The sequence below is a fragment of the Ambystoma mexicanum genome, chromosome 5q (assembly GCF_040938575.1).
Source record: "Ambystoma mexicanum isolate Mex_15411 chromosome 5q, UKY_AmexF1_1, whole genome shotgun sequence".
Taxonomy (NCBI): Eukaryota; Metazoa; Chordata; class Amphibia; order Caudata; family Ambystomatidae; genus Ambystoma; species Ambystoma mexicanum.
Window position 1 is genome coordinate 872,822,502 of NC_090933.1, and position 19,541 is coordinate 872,842,042.

Below are 19,541 nucleotides of genomic sequence, written 5' to 3' on the forward strand. Positions count from 1 at the left end.
GTCCATCACTGCTGCACAGAGGAGAATCCAGCCACAAACATTTCTTCTAACCTAAGGTACTGTGGGGTGAAAACGTATTGCTTACCTTGATCCAAGAAGTCGCTCCAGCGCATTGGAGTGAACATAGAGGTGTCAAGGGCGTCCACTCTTACCTTTGATCCAAGCTGTTGGCTTGTGTCACTTTTGCAAGCCATTTAACAGTGACTCCACCTTTGTGTCTTTTAGCATCTTTAACTTGAGACTGGAGGTATCCACTGGAACTTTTCCCGTTTCCCTGCTTCATAAGACTTCAAGCTCCCTCCAAACTGACCTTTGCTGCTAGTTAGGAATTGGAATTTAAAAGCGTTAGTTTAAACAGAAACTGTCTCTAAAACATTAAGCTCTGCTACTGTTTGACTTACCAAAGGACATCTTATGTGGTTTTGCTAACTAAATCCCTTTACCTTATATCTTTTTCTGTGTGAGAGCGAATCCCCCAAAAATGTTGAAAAAAATGTACGTATGGTGTAATTGTTTGAATTTGGGCTGTACTAAAATTTCATACAGCCCAAAATATAGAATTATTGTATACTATCCTATTATAGTGGACATGGGAAGCAGGGGTTGTGGGGCTGCCCCCTGCTCTACTGGTTCGCTATAATGGGATCTGCGTTTACAGGAGTATCCCCCGCTTTTGTTAAATCGAAAGTGGGTGGAAAAAAAGGACCCTGCGGTGCCAGTTTCCATCCACGTAAGTGAAGGGAACTGGCGGTGCAGGGAAACAGGGGAGTTGGCGTCCCACTTCTTTGTGTGCCGCCAAAAGGTATTTGTAGTGGGTAAGGGGATGTGGGATAATGTAATCATGACAGTGATTCTTGTCCACCTCACCGAACAATTTTCTCTGCCCAGAAGAAGGCCAGGCTTTTTGTAAATGATTCTTGCCTTGTCTGAAACTCGAGATGGCATTAATAGCTGTGCTATGTGCCAGTGACATTGGATATGAATTGTTTTTTTCATATAATAGCATGTATGCAGGCTTGAAATATTTGCACTGCCACAAGATTTATAGCAGCGGCGGACAGTATGTATTAGAATGGGGCCGATTGGTATTTATTAGCAGATGTATTTTTAACTGAACTGAACATATGCACTTTATGTCTTAGGCACTTTTAGGGCCTCATTACGAGGTGGGCGCAAAGGGATACCGGGCACCGTTAAGGACATTGGTGCCGGTAATCCCTTTGCACCCTATTCTGAGGTCCCTTAGCGGGTCCCTTCCTTAACGCCTGGTTTTACCAGACGTTATGGACGGGGCCCATTAAGGGACTTCAGAGCTAATAACGGTACCGTTATTAGCGCCTTCCCCTTCCCATTGAGCCCTATGGGGGCTCAAATGGGATTGGGGAATGGCTTTTTCAATGGGGACTTACCGGTCCCGCAAAGGTTGGAATAGACCGGTAAGTCCCCATTGAACGAGGGCGGACTCGGTACCGGTATTGGAGGAAGTCATGGCGCTACTAGCGCCATGACTACCTCCAACCTCGTAATGAGGCCCTTAGTGTTTGTTGTGTGATTGCAGTAAGAATGTGGATGGATGTATGAGATAGTGGTTGTGGTGGGTGGTTTGTTAGGGGTTATATGTGTTTGCCCCAGAATGTTGTAATGATTGCTTATTTAATTCTTGTTTTTGCTTGCTTTTATTGTTCGTGTACATATTGTATATGTTTAATACATTTTGCATTGATATCTCTATCCTCTTTATATTTTTACTCTTATTGGTCCTTTTTAAATTGCCTCAGCATTTAAATGGTACATGGGTTCCCCTTGTTGGTATATAGTGAAGGCTTATACCCAACAATGCACATATACCTGAGACCAAATAAATGGACTCACCCCACTAGGGAATGAGTCCAAAAAAATAATTGCACGTAAAACAAATTTATATAAGATTAATGCAAGTAGAGACCTCGGCTGCCCGAGAGCACTCTGTCAATCAATACACGGGCAGCACATTAAGAAGGCACACATCGTCAGCTGTAACATTTCACATAGGGTACAAATCTTAGTAGTTGATTCGGGGAAGGCCTATGCCATAATCCATCACATAGTGGAGGTCGGATGCTAATTGGACGTTGCTCCCCTTCGCACCGGGCATACGTGGGTATGCTGGGCTCATCTCCACGGTTTGAAGTTTGGTTTAGAGGAGTGCTACATATCCATCTCTGTAAGCTAGCACAACAGGAACTGATAGCATGAGAGAAATGACAAACATCGAGTTCTAGCATGAATGGGGGTACTTTCAGAACCCATTGGCAGATATATGGGCATTCCGACCCCTGTACCCAGAGGTTCATAAAACACAGTCCCCCAGACTCGAGTGCCTGCCCCGTGGGTTTTGATCTGCCTGATGCCTCATGATGCGGGTAGACATGTGTTAGGTTTAGAAAGGATATATTGGTGTCTGGGATTAGGGCTATGGTGGGTGGCGTAGGTGGCCTGTGCTGTCTTTGCAAGCCGCTGGGCTGGGGAGAGACAGCATTTAGAGATAATGTTTGGGCCTGGTAAAAGATGGCGTCAGGTGTGTCACAAAATGGAGTTTCTAGGCATCAATACAGGCTTGGTTTTTTGTTTGTTTGCTGCTGTTGGTTAGTGCGAAAAATTGACGGGTGGGGGGCATCTCCCCCTTTAGCATATGCAGGATCTTACTCAACGCGGGAATGGTGAGGGGGCGGAAAAGACCACGTCTCCCCCAACATTATTTGTGGGATGATCTCATGTTTTGTTTTCAGGCATGAGGTTCAGGAAAGGATTTAGGAAATGGTATGTTTGACTGCAGTCTAGGCGTGAAACAAGTAGCCACTTATTCAGATTCACTACAATTGCACACCTTTCCTCTTCAAGGACAGTAACAGCACTTCTGAACATTACTGACATGCCTGTCATAGAACAGTATCAGTACTTCTTAACTGCAATTCATCTAATGGGGTAACCCCAGCATTACTTAACAGATGAGCTACCATGTTAACTGAAGAGTACCAGCACCCCCACCAAAGCTGCTGCACTGTCAATGGAACCGTTCCTGCAGTTCTCAGCAGGGCTGCTATGGCCTAAGAGGTACAGAAGAATACATATACAATTCTATAATCACAGTAGGGCTGCCATTATTTTAATTGAACAGTGTTGTGCATTTTACGGGTTAGCACAAGTAATTGGGCTACTCTGCCTCCAATGGGATAGCACTGGCACATCACATCACACACACACACACACACACCCTTCATTAGTTTATGCTAACTCATCTGAGCTGTGCAGAACTTACTCTGCGTGACTCTGCACCAATTTTACCATTCCACCACACATACTCTTCACAACCTGATGGCCTACCTCACTCGTGTCGGATGTTACTGGTCGTGAGTGGTATTCCGGCTGGGACAATGGTGCAGGTAAGCAGATGTATTAATGCCCCCCAGCACTTATGCATGCACAACATAACACATATACAGGTCTTAAAGAGACTAGTAACAAGATCACACATGTATCCTCTCACAAATAAACTGCATGCCAAACAAGAATTCCATAATGCATTTAGCCCAAAGCATTTATTCAAACACCCAAACTAATTGCAGTGAAATCTCATGCATACACCTCTTCACAAACCTATCATCCTTCTATAAACAACCACATAATGCACTATGAACAAGACCTCTATAGCGACTGCCATATCACTCACTCACACCCCGCACAAGTATCATACTAAAATATAAATCAAAATATGTATTACTGTTCAACACTCACAGATTCATGTGCCACTAGTTCATGCAACATCACAAAGTATTGCAAACATCAGATGACTGCTCACAGAGTGACAGTGAATTCCCATAGCGACTCCCTCAGCACTCCCTCACACAAACCCAGCATGCCAACATTTTTATCAAAGCATTTAGTATTGTTCAACGAGTAAAAGGGAATCACTGCCACCTCACACAAAACATTCACAAACATACTTATGTCACATGTTCATACTGCATCAAAAAAGGATGCAAAACACATCAGAGGACGTCCAGAGTGACAGGGTATCCCGATAGTGAAATACCCAAAACACGTTCACACCCTACACAGACCCAACTTAACAACTTCCTAAAACTGTAATCAAAATATGTAATGCTGTTCAGCAAGTGAAAGGAAATCTCCTATAATAATAAATGAGCCAAAACATATAATGACTGTTCACTATTGACAGAAAAACCCCACCCACCTGCTCCCACACATACAGCGTGTAAATAGAAAACTGCATAACTCAGCATGCGTAAGACTTCTACAGCAATCCGTCCAGTACTCACTCACGCAAACACAATGTACTAACATTTTAATCAAAACATTTAATACTGTTCGGTGAGTGAATGGGAATACCATATAGCTCACAAAAGACACTCAAAATACACATCACAGATGCATACCACATTAATAAGTTATCTAAATGAGCAACGCTTCATGACAAATCACACTAGCAGGTTATATGGCTGTAAGAAATGTACACACTCCGCATGTTCATATCATAGTAAACAAAGGACCACGGCCTGCTCTTGCATACCACCATTTGGCTGTGTACTCACATCCATACAAATGATATGCACTCTATGGCATGGAGCCAGCACATACTAAACAGAGGATGCCCTATGTGCTGAAAAATTCAATAAATGTGTTTCAGAAAGTGCATGCTGAGGACCAGAGAGTGTGTTCTTATTAAAAATATATAATTTTATTCTGTTACAATTTCATAAAATACATACTTTTTGAACAATTATAAAACAACAATTCATTTCCAATCAACATATATTTTTGTGAACAAGTTTTTTTGTGCAAATAGCTCATTTTTGTGTAGACATTTCTCCTATGTGTATATCACTAACACACCATTCTACCATTCGTCTTCACAATCAAATCTAGTTTGTATAGAGACATTCTAAATAACTTTTACAGTAGTAATATTCCTACGTTGACAGTCCACCATTATGTATCAACTATAAGTATCCAAGATTATTCTAGTAGTATTCCTCTCATCACTGGATTTCCTTTTGTATAGTTTCGACTTGACATCAATTGGCCAGATTTTACAGAACCATTGGTCAACGTCTTCTTCAGGATTAGTAGATTTATTCAAAGGCTTTATCAGTGCTACAACATATAAAACAAGAACAACACCATGATTTAAAACATTAAATAATGCTTAAAAACATAGACAAAGAGGGATCCAAGATGGCCGCCGGGGTGAGGAGTCGCAGCTAATCCGCGCTCTGCCCGGACCGCCAAAAAACAGCACGACCGAAGCTGCGACAGACCGTCACTCACCCCCCCGACTGCTAGTGGCCCCCCCGCATTCTCCCCCCCCCCCGGCGAGGAATCGGCGCCGCGGCTGATCGCGGACGAAATCCGGGGAGAAAGCAGACCGCCCCCTCCCCCATCGGAGCCGAAGGAGACTCTCCAGCACCATAGATGACCTTGCAACACAGCACGGGGAGACCAGGAGGCGACGGCTGGTGTGGGGGCCGGATCGAGGGCTAGGGGGAACCCCCGAGGGAAGGAACTGACAAACTAAGAACACCGAGGAGGAGGGAGGCACAGCGACAGCTGTGGCGCCGGAGAAGAGCAGCAACGCAGGAAGAAAGCAGCGCGATCAGGGCGGACCGCTGGTGTGGAGAAGCGGGGGCCGCCCTGAAGCATAGCGCGGACGAAGAAAGTTGAGCCAACAGGGGGGGGTGAAAGATAACCATCCGCCCGCATATTTACACCCTGGAGGGGGGGGGACACAGAAAAAAAAAAAGAAAAAAAAAAGCGGGAAGAAGGCTGGGGAGATTTATATAACAAGACAGTTATATAACAAATAATCCCCGCAACGCGAGAGGGCTCCGGCATCAATTGGATTGGGGATCCCCCCAGGCCTGAAGGAATCCACTGAGCAAGACCCCCCCACGCAGGCCGGAGAATCCTCTTCCCCCACTAACCAGGGGGCGCGAAGCGGGGGGCACCAAGTAAGGGGAAACAGTCCCTGCCACTAACATATAGACAGCGAGATCCGAAGGGGGAAGGAGAGGAAACGCAGACCACTTGTCTGCTTAAATCGAGAACCCCCCCGCCCACTGAGACATTTCAGAGGACAGGATCGGGAGAAGGGCCATCCGGAGGGCTACAAGAAGGCACAGCAGCCCCATAGACATTTTAACGGATCACGCCACCATGTCGAGAGCAAAAGGAAAGGGGAACCCCATCCAACAGACATCCCAATCTGCGAAGCAAGGCGCAGATATTCTGCAAATGTGGTCAACAGAGGGATCATCGCAACTGAGGGGGAGAACCCAGGGAGAATCCATGGGGGAGCCAGAGTCACCATCCCAACAGCTACAACCACTGACCAGGGAAGATATGCAAACCTGGTTCATGGACTTGCAAGAAAAATTCATGTCCACAGTTCAAGAACAATTTACAACTATGAAAAACGAAATGAAACAAGTGGCACAAGACATTAGAACCGATATTAACAACCTAGAAGAAAGAACGGACATAGTGGAAAAAACGGTGCAGGGACTAGAAGAAGACACGAGACAAGCAAGCGAAACGCAAGAACACTTGGTGTCACTTACGCACAACTTGGAACTTCAATGCGAGGACTTGGAGAACCGCTCTAGACGCTCCAACATCCGCATCAAGAACATGGCGGAAACAGTGCTAGACAAAGATCTGAAAGAGGCGGTAAAGGAGGTGTTTAGAGACATATTGGGGTCCCGAGACACCGATGAAATCGGAATCGATAGAATCCACAGAGTAGGACCAAAAAGATTGGGGGCCCCAGGGGAAAGACCACGCGATGTCCTAGCGGCTCTCTCCTCCTACCCACAGAAAGAACAGATCCTCAGGAGAACCAGAGAACTGGAACACATTAAAATGAACGGTCAAAACATCCAATTGTACCAGGACCTCGCTCTGATAACCCTCCAAAAAAGGAGAGCAATGGCCCCACTGGTGAAAGTTCTGATAGAAAAGCAAATCCGCTATAAATGGACCTTCCCATTTGGGCTGCTATTTACGTGGGAAGGGAAACAGAGAAGAGTAACCACGGTGGAGGAAGGTATGAGCACATTGGGTCTACAGGAAGATGAAGGGGAACGGGGGGAGACCTCGAACAGGAGGGATCGAACGAGAAGACCAATGGGCTGGGAAACAATCACGCAAAAGAAGGCTAATACAGGGAGGGAGTCCCGGAGAAAAGTCACATGAAGAACCCAAGAACATGCAATCAAGGGGAATGGACAAGGAACAGCAATTATGGAAACACTGTTGGGGTGAGGGAAGAGAACGGAACGGAACGGACAACACACAGATGGCGGTCGGGGTAAGAACCGACGGCTTGGAACTCGGCGAAGACCAATGGATCATTGGGGTTTAGGACTCCCCATAACATACCCCCCGAGGGTAAGGAGGGCAGGGAGCGATGGGCGCAACGCCCTAGCGTCAATAGGAACCCTCGCCCAACTCGGGGGACAGTTTGGTTGGTTTAAAGTTCAATGTTGGGGGGGCGGGGAAGTTCAAGGGCGGGGAAGGGATCGGAGGAATCAAAGAAATGAAACAAGAATAGAAGGGGACCCGAGGCGACGACAAATAAATATAACACAATGGGGATGTTACGCATTGTGACATACAATATAAGGGGCATGAATCACCCAACAAAAAGGGCTAAACTGGAAAAGCAGTTCAAAAGGGGAAAGGCGGACATACTACTTCTCCAGGAAACCCATATCAGAACGAGGGATAAGCAGAAAATGCGGATAAAAGGTTACAAAATATGGGCTCAGGCAACGACAACGGAGAAAAAAGCTGGGGTACTGATTGCAGTAAAAGAAGGAATGGACACTAAACTACTAGATACAAGCATAGATAAAGAAGGGAGGTTTGCCTTCGTCAATGTGGTAATTGAAGGACTTCACATTAGACTCGCCTCAATATATGCGCCCAATCAAGGACAGGATGGCTTTCTTAGGGATGTCCTATCGAAACTGGAAAACTATGCTAAAGGGGAAGTGATCATGGGGGGAGATTTCAATATGGCATGGAATCCACATATAGATAGGAGTACGGGGAATGCACATGGCCATGGGGCACCATCAAAACGTCTGAGGCAGCAAATGGATCAAATGGCCCTGAATGATGTTTGGAGGGAACTGAAGGGTGAACAGAGGGGGTACACTTACTTCTCACATGAATACAACACCATGTCAAGAATTGACTATTTCTGGGTCTCAGTGGGACTACTGGGAAAAATCCAGGGGCTGGATAAGGGCACAATAGCCCTCTCGGACCATGCCCCGCTATGGCTGGATGTGACTCACCCAGGGAGGAAGAATGGGCTATGGAGGTGGAAACTACCGCAGGAGCTGATCCAGGACCCAATTACAGGGGAGTCCATAAGGGAAATGATAGAGGAATACTTTATACAAAATGACACGGGGGAAGTAGCGTTGCAAGCAGTCTGGGATGCGTTTAAAGCAGTGTTGAGGGGGAAAATAATTGCGTTGAAAATCACAAGAGATAAACAAAGGTTTCAGTGGGAAAAAGAGCTGGAAAAATCAATCGAAGATATCCAAGAGAAACTTCTGACACACCCCACAAAGTCTTTAAAAAAATCACTGAAACATACACAGGGCCAACTAGAGATGCTCCGCACGAAGGGCGCAGAGAAGAACCTACTCTATCTGAAGCAAAGATATTATATTAGAGCAAACAAAGCAGACCGACTCCTGGTGAGACAACTGAGGGAAAAACAGAAAGAAACAACGATTAAAGCCATATATGACACCAACGGAGACCCCCAAACATGCACACAAGACATGGGGGAAACATTGAGGCATTACTACCAAACTCTCTACTCCACTGAATTCCCCGACACAAACGCCCAAGATTCATACTTAGAAGCCATAAACTTCCCAAAAATATCAGAAGAGGACAAGCAGTCACTAGAGACACCTATCAGTGAGGAAGAAGTCAGTAAATCCATAAAAGGACTCCCAAGTAACAAAGCTCCAGGCCCAGATGGGTTTACGGCCTCATTCTATAAAAAATATGCAGACATATTGACCCCGATCCTAACGAGGCTCCTAAACTCCTTTAAGGACAGCGGTAATCTGACCCCCACTATGAATGAAGCGAAGGTTCTGCTATTTCACAAACAAGGTAAAGATCCTAAAAACCCAGCTTCATACAGGCCAATTTCCCTAATTAATCTAGATGCAAAAATCTATACGAAGATCCTAGCAACGATGCTATCCCCGCTTCTCCCTAAACTGATAAGTGAAGATCAATCAGGCTTTATTCCCGGCAGACAAACTCATGACAACACAAGGAGGCTAGCCCATTTAGTGGAAAAAATAGGTATAAATCACACCCCAGCGATATTGCTGTCGGTAGACGCCGAAAAGGCTTTTGATAGGGTGGAGTGGTCAATACTGTTCAACATACTGGAGCGCATGGGGTTTGGGGAACAGTATATTGCGAGCATTAGAGCGAACTACAATTCCCCATCCAGTAGAATAGTCATTAATGGCGAGGTTACGAACACGGTGAGGATATCGAGAGGAACGAAACAGGGATGCCCCCTTTCAACTCTACTGTACGCTCTGTTTTTAGAACCCCTCCTAATTAAAATACGGGAATCAGTACACATAAAAGGGATAGAAATGGCAGGTCAACAACACAAAGTGATTGCATACGCGGATGACATGTTAATAACCCTAGAGGACCCAGAATCCACGTTATCAGCTGCAGTGAGAGAACTAGAAAATTATGGGGCCATTTCAGGCCTAAAAATAAATAGGAAAAAATCAGAGATACTAATCCTGGCAGGGGACAGAGCAAATATAGAAAGGGAAGCAAAACTACTGGACCTTAAGATTGCACTGAAAGGTTTAAAATATCTGACCTCAAAAAATAGAGCAATTCTATGGGGAAAACTACCCACCGCTTCTCATAAACATACGAAAGGAGCTAGGCAGATGGAACCCACTACAGATTTCCTGGTGGGGTAGAATACAAGCCGTCAAGATGACCGTCCTCCCAAGGGTACTGTATTATTTTCAGGCTCTGCCGGTGGGTGTCCCAGACTCGTTCTTTAAATCATTAACAAAACTGGTATTGTCCTTTGTATGGAAGGGGAAAACGCCTAGAATAGCCAGGATGGTCCTTACAGCCCCAACCAGAGAAGGAGGGTTGGCGCTCCCCCATTTTAAAAAATTCTATCAGGCAGCACAGCTGAAAGTCCTGAGGGAGTGGGTGGGGGAGAACCCACAGCAGATATGGGTCAAAGAAGACAGAGCAGTCGCGAGGACCCCACTGGTAGAACTCCTCTGGAAACAGAGGCAGCACAGACATGTGAATTTAGGAATAAGTGAAATTATGAAAACCACGCTGGAAGCATGGGATTCCCAAACAAGAAAAGGCATAATGTCCACAGGGATAGGACCCTTTACACCCATCTGCAGAAATCCACTATTTCCACCAGGGATGGAACAGGGGGCATATGATAGCTGGGAGAAGGTGGGTATCACTAAAATTGGGGAGATGTTCGCAGATAAAGAAATCATATCCCTTGAATCCTGCTTCGCAGGCAAGAATATACCCAGAAGGGATAGATATAGATAGGAGCAGCTAAAACATTGGCTGAACTCCCCGATGATCACAGAGGCAGCAACCAGGGATCTTACAGGGTTCGAGACACATATCATTTCCAACACAGGGGGAAAAAAAGTGGGTATCAACTCTGTACAAATACATAAACTCACAGGGGGAAAACATTAAATGGGCATACAGAATAAAATGGGGCAGAACACTGGGGAATGAACCATCGGACAGTCAATGGGCAGACCTATGGAAACAGATCCCCAGAATGACCAGATCGGCACAAACCAGGGAGATGTGGGTCAAGATAATGACACAGTGGCATTATACCCCAGAGAAGCTTCACTCGATGTACCCAAACACACCTAACCTATGCTGGAGAGGATGCGATGAAGTGGGAACGTGGAGACATATATGGTGGGACTGTAGGGGTGTACAACCATTCTGGGAAGAAGTGAAAAACTAAATGGGCAAAATTTTCCCAGATGTGGGGTTGATGGGGGAGGAGGTGTGGCTCTGCGGAATCAGAGATGACACAGCAAAACAATATCATACATCACAATGGAGAAGCTTTACGGGACTCCTTATAGCAGCATGGACCACCATAGCACAAAATTGGAAAAATAAGAATACCCCAATGACATTTACCTGGCTACAGAAAGTATGCTCCCATATAACAATGGAGAAAATCACCCACAAAATCCAAGGAACTGGAGACAAGTTTGTAAAAGAGTGGGAAGGGACCCTACAATATCTCCAGTCAGACTTTATGGAACAGTGGTGCCCCCACAACATTAAAGTTTCAGATATTTTCAACGCATAATGGGAACCCGGGACAATATGACTTCTTCCGATCCAAGGGGAGGGAAGTGGGATGGGGAAGGGATGTTATAAGTTGCAATGTTTATCTCTTTTGTGTTATTTATGTAAAATCAATAAACATAAGTTTAAAAAAAAAACATAGACAAACAACATTGTTAAAAAACACAATCTCTGAGCTCCCTCAGTATGCTACTGTTATTTCATAAATGGGGAGCAAACTTCAATTTTGTTGTAAACTCAGATTCAAGATGCTCGGGGTTAGTTAACCTCCTAATGCAAAAAACAGGGGTAAATGAATTACCATTGTTAAAATTGGGCCACTAAGTCCTCAACTGTCTTCAAATAAAAACCAAGAAAACCCCCTTACTGTACATTCCTGTCAGTTCAAGCAATTATAAGCCCCCAAAAGTGCACCATACAGAGGGCCAGGGTTAAAGATATCTGTAAAGCAAGACAATCTCATTTGTACCTTTAAACGTCCATTTAGAAAAAGTTTTCTTTTTGCAGCTTTGCAAAAATTTCAGATTTCTGTGGTTTCCCACTGTGTCTTTCCACTAGCGTTCAGTAAGCGAGTGAAATATTTATAGCTCCACCTCAAAGGCAAAGTATTCCACTAAATACAATTCCTGTGAATATAATAGTATAAAATAGATAAATGTTAGCTGAAGCATAATGTGTCTCTAGTTAGCAAAAAAACGGTGTTATAACGTATCTGATTAACAAGAACGGGATAGTACCGTTGTGCTTTTGGTCTTTCCAGTGCTAGTGTTGATTTTTGCATAGGAAAAAAGTCATTTTACCTTCAATACTTTTCTACCGAGCTGGGGCACACTTGCTTCCCTGCTACCGAATTCGCTCAACATAAATAACTACCAAGAGAAAGAGGAGGGAAGAGAAGGAAGAATAGTCAATGGACTTATTATTTCTAATGTGTGAAACTACATATCCCATAATTCTATTTCCATTTGCTTAACAGAATTCATCTGAGAAAGGGTGCTTTAAGTCTTTCAGTGCTAGTGTAGATTTTTACATGAAAAAGGTCATTTTATCTTCAAAAAGTGTTCCAGCGCGCTGGGACACACTTGTTTTCCCGCTGTCAAATTCACCCACCAGTATTAGATTAAAAAAGGGAAGGTGGTGGGAAAGAAGAAGAAGGATAGTCAATGGACTTAGCCCTTTGTTTAGCATCAGAATTTGTATGTGAAAAGGGGTCCTAGGTTAGCTTACCTTGAATGCTGGCTTCAAAAAGAAGGGCCTCGCCTACTCAGGAACACATGAAAAACGGCAGAGAAACAAAACCGCAGAAGTCAGCTGTTCCGAACTGGACATTAGGTTTACTTCCTGCTTCCTTTTAAAGGGGAACTTGCATTCTAATCTGCCAATGGTGCGACTGCTCCTTCAAACATAAAGGAGATAGAAAGAGGACTAGGCATTGCCTCAGTCTAACCCAAGCTCAGGGTACACTCATAGAAACAAAAAATTGACTATTTCTTCAAGATGAATTTAGCAAAAACGCTCTCTAATGCATAAAGATGGAATATGATAAAGGCTAAAAGATAAGGACAACCCAAGTTAGTCAAAAAATAAAATTAAGAAGTATAATCATTAATGTATATTAAAAAAAAAAAGATTTGAAAAACGAAAATAGATTGAATTAAATAAACTGAATAAAGCAGCCCAGTTAGCGGTAATCCTCAACTAGAGTGGAAACCTTACGATAGAAAAAATAAATAAATAAATAAATACTAAAGAGTCTTAAGGAAAGGATCTTAGGTTTGAAAAAAACAGCCCCCCGGAAAAAGCCGCCTTACTCCCAGCGTGCTGCACAGAGCCAACAACGTTTCATTAGATGGGAAATGAAATAAAGATAATAAAGAAAAAGAAATAGGTATATAAGGGCTAACTACTGTTGCCTAAGAAAGAGAGAGAGGGGCTAACAGCTGTTGCCTAAAGAGAGAGAGCAGCTCCTCTTAAACGTCACTATCTAAGAAGGACTTGCCTAGCGTCAAAAGGCAAACAAGCGGATGTGTCCATACACCTGAATGTTTATTGTATCATTAGGGAAGAACAGGACCGCCAAAACCGGTTCATGATATTTCACAGCATTACTAAAGACAGGAGTGTAACCATAGCAGATATATTAACTCCATTCCTCCTGCAAATTAAGCCTGTCAGTGTAACTTTTGGTATGGTAGATCCACCATTGTTGCCTTTGCGAAAGCCTTTTCGCAGTGTTTGCTAGATCTGTGCCTCTTACTTTCTCAATGGCCCACCATTTTAGGGTATCAGGGTTATGATTAAATTCTAGGAAATGTGCCACAAGCGGAGCATTAAGCTGTTTATTCCTTAGTTTTGATCTATGTTCAGTAATTCTTAATTTCACTGGCCACGATGTCTTACCTATGTATGTTTTACCGCAGGGGCATACAATAGCATAGATAACGTTACTGCTGTTGCACGAGTATGATCCCTCAGGGCCCAAGTCCTCTTATTGATAGTGATGTTTTTACAGGATGTGGTGAGGTTACAATTGCAACATCCCCCACAGGGGTAATGGCCTAGAACTACTGGCATACCCCAAAGAGTAGTAATTAATGGTTGTTTGTCCTGAATACTACTCCTATCTGCTTTGCAGATCCCATTTTTTATATTCTTTCCTTTCTTAAAGGCAAACATAGGTTTGGCTAAGGTAGGTAGATTTAGCTGAAGCAAATGCCAATGTTTGGCTATAATCTTTTGTATCTTATTTTGATGTGTGTTTAATGTTAATGCAATAATGTTGTGCGCCCTGAGGCCTAAGGGCATGTTGGCGCGTTACAAGAATTAAAATAAATAAATAAATAAATAAATACAAGTCAATCATTTGATGGTCTTTGTTCGTTATCTTTTTTAGATAATAATATCTCCCAGTGTTGGTACCTGGCTCTTTTCTTTTGAGTTTCTAAGTAGTTTAGATGGATATCTTCTCTCCTTGAATCTGTTTTCAATAATATTAGATTGTTTTCCAAAGTCCTCTAATTGGGAACAGTTTCGGCTGGCTCTAAGAAACTGACCATATGGGATATTGGATTTAAGCGCCTGTGAATGGAAACTTTCACGATGGAGGATGGTGTTCCTATCTGACTCTTTCCTATATACATCCACCAATAGAACGCCATTGGCTTCTTTAATCAGTAGATCCAAAAATGGGATCTCCTTATTATTTGACTGTATCGTGAATTTCAGGTTAGGATTTAACTCCTTTAGGATTTAACTCATTAACTGGAACCAGCACACACATACATACACTTAAAGCAAAAACACTGAACTTCAGACCACCAACATATATGAAAAGATAGAATCTACCAGAAAAGACTTTGACCAGATATGCAGCATGTCTATCTAGCACATGATAAACCCAGGATGCATCCAGCTGTACTGCATGCAACAATCACTTAGAGACATAACCACTCACACAGCCTGTTGGCATCAACACCCACTCCACCCATAGTGCAAGAGACCAACAAAATGACTGCAATACAAAATCCAATAACATATCACAACATCAGTAGCTCAGTCCCAGATCTTCAAAGGTTTGATGCAAAACCTTTGCTATTTTTGCATAATCCGGGTAGTTATACAGGCTGCAAACCCTAATCACAGGGCCCATCATAGCCAGATACCATTATTCAAACTTTTCAGGCTTTTTTGACAAGACGTTTTGACTTAAAAAATGGTTTTCATTCCACCTTGCAAGCCAGACATTGACAAACTCTCCTCAGATCTGTCCAAGGGCTAGTCTGTGACAGTTATAACAAATATACTTAACAATATATGGCCACATCCAAATCTTCATGTACTTTGAAGAAAACAAATCCAGCTGCCAGTGATGTGATTCTAGATGTTTCGTTTTTTGATTGTTAAGCCTGGCACAGTCACAAGTATAACCTCAAACACAAGTGATATTACTACCAATCAAGTACGTTTTTACAACCTGCCTGGCACAATGGAATAAAAGATGTAACCCTAACCCACAGAGGATTAGGACTTTGTTGGCTGCCCATCATGATATGCCACCCTGTCCTTGAATATTAGCTCATAGAAGGATATGCAATCATGTAACTCTGATTCAGCAGTGTCAGAAAAACAAAAACGATATGGAATGGTGCCTTGTGGCACGCAACTTGGCACGTTTGGATGCCATTTGTGAAGATGTACTGATAAAGTGATACTTCTAAAATAAGTGCTTCATGTAGCACCCCACTTGATATTGGGGCCTCGGAAGTATAAACCTATTACTCCAATATTGGGGATCTTGGATTGGCTGCCTTTTAGGTACAGAATCTGGTTTAAGCTGAAATGTTTAACAAATAAGGCTCTTATTTAAAAACAACCAACCTACGGCATCTCAAAGAAAAGTTGGCTCTTTTGCAGGCATACACAATATACATTATATTGCCTTGGTCTGTCTTGATATTCCAAAAGTCTGAAAGCGCAGTTGATTAATGGCAGTACACTGAGCAATCCTGCTTGTCTTTTCCTTTGGAGTGTGGAATCCACCGATTGAGGAGGTGGAGCCTGAAATTCAAAAGGCTTGCTAGGAGTCGTGTGAGTGAAACTTGGACAAGCACAGTTGATGGCAGTTGGAGGCGGAGGAGCATGGGTGCAGCCCTATAGCCTTTACTGACTTGGTGGTGGTAGGTTTATAGCTCAACTCCCCCTGAATTCAGCGGGCAAATGTACTTTCTCAGAAGTAAACATTCTATTAGTGAGGCTGCTGTCGAAGGGGCTTCAGCCATGTCTATCTACGCATAGCCCCCCTTCGAATCTGGCTGTTTTTGCTCCATCTCTTGGAGGGGTTCTCCAGTTGCCTGTTAATGTCGATGTTGCTGACTCTACAAACCATGACTTTACACTTACATCGACAAATATTAAAAGGAAAATCACCGATTTTTATTTTTAAATCGTAGCGCAAGTACTGGTGAGCAACCATTAATATCTTTTACTGTCCCCCAGTGAACCCAGTCATTGACCCAGTGAACCCAGTCATTGAACACAGAAGTGTCCATAATCATTGAAAGACTTCCAGGGAGCTATTTCTCCCTTATTAAGTGAGAGTCGTAATAATCTTCGAAATATGCTCAGAACCATGCGTTCACTAGGTTCTTTATCTGATACTCCTGCCCTATTTGCAACTCAAGCTCTGGATTCCTTAGATTACTCTATGGATTCATTAGTTTCAACTTATGCTTCCAACCATTCCCAGCAGCCAGAACCTATAAAAGACTTAAGCGCCCCGTCTCTGGCCACATTATATTTTGTGTTCAACTAATTGGGTAATGTTTACGACCTTATTAAACAGGTAGTAAAGACACATACCGACCATCTACCCTTGATTCAAGAAAAACTGGAGGTTTGCGTAACCCAGTTGGTAAAGCAGACAGTGCCTATTAAGCATCCATCCTATGATGGAACATTGGAGTTACAGCCCCCTGGGGTCACTTTGGAGATTGGCCCTGATACTCACCCTTCCATGGAGTTTCTGCAAAAATGTGGGAGATTGAGTCATCTCTCTTGTGAAGAGGATCAGAATTTCTCCCTCTTACCATCAGTAATCCATATACAAGGTTCTATCAATCCGGTGACAAATAACAAAAAATAAATATATGATAAGGGTCCCAAGCTTAACAAATATGAAAACCAAAAAAAATAAACAGAAGTTCTTCTCTGAAGTTAATGCAGACTCTTTCCATACATGATAATGAAGAGCTGGGCCCTCTGGTCTAAATCTAAATGCAAACTGTCCCAAAACATCATCTGGCCCGAGGTTGGCTCCGTTCTTTAGTAAAACTATAACATCCATTAAAAATAAAACAAAAAAAATATCGGAAGCAGGGAAAAAAGTTTTTGCTTCCATAGCCCCTGTGAGTATTTGCGAAGAGGCTTGTTCTCAGATGGTAAACCTTGATCCACAAAATGTAAACCCTCCTCGTGACTCACCTAAAGATGTGCAACAATCAGAGGATCCTTTTCCAAGGGATCCCTGTTAAGAAAGTCAATTCCCATCGAATATAATAATGGGCAGGTGGATGCCATTGTTGAAAGGAGTTGATTGAACGTCCAGGCCTTGCAAAACAATCTAATGCACGGCTCTCGCCTAATCATGGAATCAATTCTCCCAGATGATGACAAAGAAATAGTAAATTGTATAAATATCTTGGTATTACTACATGATATCCCATCTCTGCATATGATAACAACAGGATTGATATCATACTATTGCAAGAAACTTTTTTTCAGGATGAAGTTACTTTTGATTGTTTTTAAACAATAGTACAATGAGCTAAAAGTGGCCCGAAGGGTAGGCCACAGGGTAGTTTACTTGCTGCTGTGAGCTCTTGGTGGGGGTTCTATAATTTTGGATCACTCAGTCTCAGGAATTTTAGCTTTCAATATAATAATCAAAGATGCAGTTTTAGATTTTTATTGCTTAATGTGTGTTGTAATTATGCAATAACCTCTCTAAAACAGTTCACCTAAAAGTTACCTGAATGTCATAAAAGATTTTGTAATTACTTTATTGGGATAGCAGGGGATTTTAATTCAGACTGTTTGGGTTCTACCGTTGCCTCGCCATTTTGCTGAGGCAATGTGTAATAGTTAAACATTGGGTTGCTTTTTTTATGAATGCAACCTTTTTAGGCTAAATGGTAATGCTGAGGGTGATATGATGGGAAAGAATACATGGCATCGAGGTAGTCAACAGTCTTGCATTGATTTTATGTTTGTTTCTGCAAATTTGATTAAGATGTGTTATTACTTTTTGGTGCAAGAAGAAGCACCTAGTGACCATCATATATTATGTGCTTTATTTACAGAATGGTTGCAACCGTCACAAAAGGGCCACATACCATCTGTTCTGATTTACAGGGGGAAGCATAGGCTTGTATGGTCTCCTCATTATAGAAGCCATTTTAATACTAATTTGAGGCTGCATCAGGATAACATTTCGATGGAAGACAGAGCTGAAATCTGTACCCCTTTGAACTTCCCTACTTTTATCTGTAATATTATAAAATGTAAATATGCATCCCTAATTAAGCAAGCAGAATGTTCCCATATTTTTTATATGGAAATTCAAAGGCTTAAGAGAGACCCACAAGCGTGTATCAAAGGAATTATTAAGAGCAATGTAGAGTGGGCTGACGAAACTGAAGCAATCTGTATAAAAAGTCAAAATGATCAAAATACTAGTAAAGCGGTTCCCTACAATATATATCAACAAGATGGGGAAAAAATGTTCAGTTGCATAATAAAGAAAACAGATAGTAATTATTGGAAAGTGGCTAATTCCCACGGGAATTTCCAACTATTCTGCCAAGAGAATCCAATTTCAGAATCCGTTTGGGTTACATACTTTGCCGATCTAGGTGCCACTCCTCCGAACTTAACGCTTTTGGTGGAAACAGATGAAGTATGGTCCTTGAACTTTGAAATGGATGACAGTCCTTACCATCAAGAAGAGCAGTGTATCACTTGTTCCAGGTTCAAATGGCCTTTATAATAAGGTACTAAAGCACAATCCAACTATGTGGGCAAATTTGCTAAAACATCTATTTAAAACCATCCTAAGTGAAAAACGTATGCCAGCTACCTGGAAGTCTGCCCACATAGTGCTGATCTTTAAGAATAAAATAGACCCAATGAATTACAGGTCTATTGCATTATTAGACACAGATTTTAAGATCTTCATGTCCTTATTCCTTAAAGAACTAACACAATGGGCCTCTTTGAAGGAGGAACATTTCATATAGGAGTTTGTACAAATCTGGCTGGTCTGATTATTGACAAAGTCCAACAGTTAACTTGGCAGAAGGTGATCCCCAGTATCTATGCTGTTAGCATAGATTTGACCTTAGTGTTTAACAAAGTGAATTGCAATAATTTGTGGGGCAAATTGAAATCCCGTGGTATTCCAAACCAACCTCTGAATATTCTCATTGATCTGCATAATGATACTAATTTAACAATCAGACTGAATTTGTTGGGGAGCGCCACAAAGGAAATACCAATTTACAGAGGCTTGCGCCAAGCGTGCA